Genomic DNA, 6,323 nt, shown 5'->3' on the forward strand with positions numbered 1-6,323 from the left:
TACTTGTCTTCTTGCAAACTCTTTAGCTTCGTTCGCCATGTCGTGCAGGGCTCCGCTTTCTATGTCACGGGCCCTGTCCGCCTTGGTGATTGGGGCAGTAGGCTGCCCCGAAGGCACCCGCCGTATGGACTCAGCCACTGCCCTTCGGGAGGTGACAGAGAGGAACACGCGGGAGGTGCAGAAGGAGCGGGATGCCGCGGCCCAGGCAGAGGCGGAGGCGGCAGACGCGGCATTGGCGGAGGCCGATGCAGCGGACAAGTCACAGGCCGACGCGGCAGCCATGGAGCAGGCGGACACGAGGAGCTGACCCACGACAGGGCTCTAGAGGCCACCGGCCCGTAGCAAACGGAGCGGCCGGTGGGGGGGGCCAGGCGCCGACTAGAGGGGTCAGGGCCGACCAGACGGCCCTGGAGAGGAGAGGGGCCGACACCATCATCTCGGAGGCGGAAGTGCCTCTGCGCGTGCTGACTGCTGGCGAGCGGGGCAGCCGGCCCGAAGTGCCGGAGGTGATGCCTTCTAGCGGTGAGTTGGTGATGGGCCGGGTCGCGACAACCTGCGTCCCCGTGCGCCAGCGCCCGGCGCGGGCAGTTTCGGTGCCAAGGCCAATGGAGGTTGGGGCAGCAAGCTCGTCGGCGTCTGACACCGAGGCGACCAGTGCCGCTTCGCCTGATTGGACTTTGGGAGCCGGCTCGGCCATCCTCAACGTGGCGATAAAGGACATCCTGGACCAGTTCAACGCTCATGGCGCCACCCTCGTGAAGTCCAGGAACGAGCTGCTGGCGATGCAGACGGTCGTCCGGGTACACTCTCAATCTTGCTTTGAATTTTTGCAATCTTTTATGGACCTGCTGGGTGTAGCCCCTGAGTTCCACGTCGGCTGCTAAGAAGGCGGGCTGGAACTTCAAGGTGTGCTTCCGGATGCTAACGTGTCAGTTCTGTTGTAGGATTACCACAACCTGTGTATGGCCACCTACAACTTCCAGAACCAGGCGCTGGCCAAGCGGACCTCCGACCTGAACCAGAGCCGAGGTATGAATGTTGTCTTTTAGTGGGGGCGCGCAAGCGCACCCGCTGGGTGTTGCCCCAAGATTCGGGCGGACTGTTGAGTAGTCGGGCTAGATCTTCCGGCAACTACTTGTTTTTTGGTTTGTGCTGATATTTCTTTCTTGTTTTGGCAGAGGCCGCTGAGGGAGTCCTAGACTAAGGGGTCCTCGGGCGTCCGGCCTGTTAGCCATGGGCCAGACTGATGGGCTGTGAAGATACGAAGACCAAAGACTGCACCCGTGTCCAGATGGGACTCTCCTTAGCGTGGAACGCAAGCTTGGCGACTGAATATGTAGATTCCTTTCTTTGTAACCGACCTTGTGTAACACTAGATCTCCCCGGTGTCTATAAAAACCGTAGGACTTAGTCCGGAGGGAGGGAGATTCATTATCATAGCCATACAAGCTAGACCTCTAGAGTTTAGCCATTATGATCTCGAGGTAGATCAACTCTTGTAATACTCATATTCATCAATATCAATCAAGAAGGACGTAGGGTATTACCTCCATAGAGAGGGCCCGAACCTGGGTAAACATCGTGTCCCTTGTCTCCTGTTACCATCGACCTTAGACGCACAGTTCGGGACCCCCTACCCGAGATCCGCCGGTTTTGACACCGACATTGGTGCTTTCATTGAGAGTTCTGCTGTGCCGTCGACAACAAGATCGATGTCTCACCTTTTTCTCAAGGATAATATCGCCACCAGAGGAACGCTGGCTCCAGGCCAAACCCTTCGGTTGGGCGGCTTTACCGTAACCGCCCGTTCGGTCATTAAGCCGACGATGACCTCGGGTCATCGAAAACCCCCTTTGTCTCGATTCCGAACACTCCAAGCAGATGGATACGGCGGAAGTTTTGGCCTTAAACGAGCTCCTAGATCGCATCTCCGCCATGGGGGTCGCTACAGACTATGATCGGATTGGACTTAAACCTGATCAGAGAGAAATCAAATCTCCGCCGATCACCCGCCAGATAGCGGTAGTCGAGGAGCGAGTTGACAACTCTTCCTCCATATTAAGGATGGACTATGTCCGGATCTCCAGTCTCGAAGAGCCGGACACCTACCCGCAAGGTGAAGCATCCTACCCTTCGAACATAGAGTCGGACGACAGACCTAAGAAATTAGTGGGCATCCCGGAGCCCGATCTGCTAAGTTCGAAAGACTTTCAGACTCTGGATCCAAAACTAGGGCAGGGTTCAGAATTAAATCCACCCACCCGCCCGAACACAAGCGCTCTCATGAGCATAAAATAGCAGTCTCAGGAAACGGTCCACCACTTATGGGCCAAATTCCTTCTTGTCAAAAACAAGATTAAAGATTGCCGCAATGAGGAAGCAATCTCAGTGTTCCGCAACAATTGCAGGGACGAAGGAATCCTCAACGCCATCAACCGCCTTCGCATCCTACACTTCGCTGACTTGGCAACTATCGTACAGAAGTACAGTGCAATGGAAAGCGCCTGGAAAACTCAAGCAACTCGTTGGGAATCATCGGTCCCCACTCAACCCCTTATTCAGGCAAAAAGGGCGCACCCGGGCAACACGCCCGGTCCAATAGTAAAGAAATAGAAGTCCAGTATGGGGCGTGGAACCGTTCTAAAGGATGGCTCGATGGGCCATGCAAAATACACGCAACACCGGATAACATACCAACACATAGCCATAGAGCATGTTGGATACTCCGGCAAGTGGCCAAGAGCGGCGAGGATATCCTCACCAAGAATAACCCAGAACAACACCCCCAAGAGGACAACGACCCCAAAGTACTGATGGTCTTCGAGACATTCGCCTCAAACAATAGGAGCAAAAGAGCACTACGCGGACTCGCTGAAGTCTGTCAAATAGCAACGATAAACCCTTGGAACGACACTGCGCTAACTTTTAATGTCGGCGATGAGCTGTCAGGACCCCGATTCTAAGTCACACTGATCTAGCCTGTAACACCTCATATCACCTTGCGGCCTCACACACAGTATTCCCACGGGTGTCGCCTTACTATGGCCCGGGACCGTTTGCGCCTTTTGGCTCACGTATATGACAGTGTCGCTAGCATCCATACGACAGAGAACCCGGGCTGACATGACTAGTCGTGAACCCAAAGTGGCACTAACTTATGGGGACAGGCATACATGAATCGACATCGAGCATGTCGGTCAGCAGCGTGTGAATCCGGGCTGTAGCAACTGGGCTAACAAGACTCCGGGAACCCGGGCTGTAGCAGGCTAGCAGGACTCCAGATGTCACCGTGTGAAATTTCCCCGAAGGGACAGACACGGGAACGAAGTGAATCACATGCCGGACAGTCTAAGTGTTCCGGAGCAGTAGTGCTGGGCTAGCAGGACTCCGGTGAACCGGGCTGTAGCGGACTACTATGGCTCATGGAAGCACAAGACTATATTTCCCCATAAGAGAGGCTACCAAGGATAAACATCTAGGTTGTCGGATCCCACACATACCAAGCATTTCAATCATACACACAATATGCTCGATATGTGTAATACAACATGGCATCACAACAAAACTCTACGACTCAAAGTATATATTCATTAGGCTCCGAAGAGCCAAGAATTACAAACATGGGTCTTGAGGGAGTCCTGGATTAGGGGGTGTTCGGATAGCCAGACTATACCTTCAGCCGGACTCCTGGACTATGAAGATACAAGATTGAAGACTCCGTCCCGTGTCCGTAAGGGACTTTCCTTGGCGTGGAAGGCAAGCTTAGCGATACGGATATGAAGATCTCCTACCATTGTAACCGACTTTGTGTAACCCTAACCCTCTCCGGTGTCTATATAAACCGGAGGGTTTTAGTCCGTAGGACAACCTACACATCAACAATCATACCATAGGCTAGCTTCTAGGGTTTAGCCTCCTCGATCTCGTGGTAGATCTACTCTTGTACTACCCATATAATCAATATTAATCAAGCAGGACGTAGGGTTTTACCTCCATCGAGAGGGCCCGAACCTGGGTAAAACTTCGTGTCCCTTGTCTCCTGTTACCATCCGTCCTAGACGCACAGTTCGGGACCCCCTACCCGAGATCCGCCGGTTTTGACACGACATTGGTGCTTTCATTGAGAGTTCCTCTGTGTCGCCGCCGTCAGGCTCGATGGCTCCTACGATCATCGATAGCGATGCAGTCTAGGGTGAGACCTTCCTCCCGGACAGATCTTCATCTTCGGCGGCTTCGCACTGCGGGCCAATTCGCTTGGCCGTCTGGAGCAGATCGAAAGCTACGCCCCTGGCCGTCGGGTAAGATTTGGAAGTTTAAACTACACGGTTGACATCCGTGGGGACTTGATCTTCGACGGATTCGAGCCACTGCCGAGCGCGCCGCACTGTCACGACGAGCATGATCTAGCTCTGTCGCCGAACAGTGCCCTGGAGGCCGCACCCGCATCGGCTCCAACCCTTAATTCGGAGCCAACTGCGCCAATCGAGGATGGGCAGTTGGACGCCACCTCGGGGGCTGCGACCCCAACGGCGATTGAGCCAAACACCAGCCCCATACTCTGCGAGACTCGTGACTCCAAGGAGCCGGACTCCTCTCCGGACTCCGAACCCTCCGCGCCCCTGCCGACCGAATCCGATTGGGCGCCGATCATGGAGTTCACTGCCGCGGACATCTTTCAGCACTTGGCTTTCGACGATATCCTGAAGTAACTAAAGTCTCTCTCTTTATCAGGAGAGCCCTGGCCGGACTATGGTCAGCAAGGTTGGGGTACGGACGATGAAGAAATTCAAAGCCCACCCACCACCCACTTTGTAGCCACTGTCGACGACTTAACCGACATGCTCGACTTCGACTCCGAAGATATCGACGGTATGGACGCCGATGAAGGAGATGATGAAGAACCAGCGCCTACTAGGCCCTGGAAGGCCACCTCATCATATGACATATACATGGTGGACACCCCAAAAGAGGGAGATGGCGATGGAACAGCGGAGGATGACCCCTCCAAGAAACAGCCTAAGCGTCGGTGTCAGCGGCGCCGCTCAAAATCCCGCCAAAACAAACATGGTGATTCCAGCACGGGAGATAATAATACTCCGGAAAGCGCCAAAGAAAACCCCCTCTAGCAAGATTTAGCACAGGAGGATGGAGAATCCAGCCCTCATGAGAGAGCGGCAGACAGAGAGGTCGAAGACGATAATTATATGCCTCCCTCCGAAGACGAGGCAAGCCTCGACGACGACGTATTCGTCGTGCCAGAGGATCCCGTTGAGCAAGAGCGTTTTCAACGCAGGCTTATGGCCACGGCAAGAGGCCTCTCGGCCCTCCACTCAAGCCACACCCCGTACCAAGGCACGGGAATATGCGCCGGACTTACGAGACATGTTGGAGGACAAGGCAAGGCAAACAAGATCAATCTACGGATCGCGCGGGCGCCCCACAGCTCGAGACGGTAACCGTCACGCCGGCCAAAAATTCGGCGTGGCCGAACACAGTAGACAAGGCTCATTGGAGCTACGTCATGATATAGCCCAGTACAGAGGCGCCGCACACCCACTCTGCTTTACAGACGAAATAATGGATCATCAAATCCCCGAGGGTTTCAAACCCGTAAACATCAAATCATATGATGGCACAACAGATCTTGCGGTATGGATCGAGGATTATCTCCTTCAAATCCACATGGCCCGCGGTGATGATTTCCACGCTATCAAATACCTCCCACTCAAGCTTAAAGGACCAGGTCGGCATTGGCTTAACATCTTGCCAACAGGATCAATCAGTTGTTGGGAGGAACTGGAAGCCGCATTCCTCGACAATTTCCAAGGCACTTATGTGCGACCCCCAGAGGCCGATGACCTAAGTCACGTAATTCAGCAGCCAGAGGAATCGGCCAGGCAATTCTGGACATGGTTCCTAACAAAGAAAAATCAAATAGTCGGTTGTCCAGACGCTGAGGCCCTAGCAGCCTTCAAGCAAAATATCCGCGACGAGTGGCTGGCCCGGCACCTTGGACAGGAAAAGCCGAAGTCTATGGCAGCACTCACGACACTCATGACCCGCTTTTGTGTGGGAGAAGACAGCTGGCTTGCTTGTAGCAACAATATGACCAAGAACCCTGGTAATTCGGACACCAGGGACTGTAGTGGCAGGTCGCGTCGCAACAAGCAGAAGCGTCGCATTGACGGCGACAATGCTGAGGATACGGCAGTTAATGCCGGATTCAGAGGCTCTAAATCCGGTCAGCGGAAAAAGCCATTCAAAAGGAATCCTAGGGGTCCGTCCAGTTTGGACCGAATACTCGATCGCTTGTGCCAGATACA

Source organism: Triticum urartu, chromosome 4A, assembly GCF_056163025.1.
Source record: "Triticum urartu cultivar PI428250 chromosome 4A, HENAU_Tu73, whole genome shotgun sequence".
Classification (NCBI taxonomy): Eukaryota; Viridiplantae; Streptophyta; class Magnoliopsida; order Poales; family Poaceae; genus Triticum; species Triticum urartu.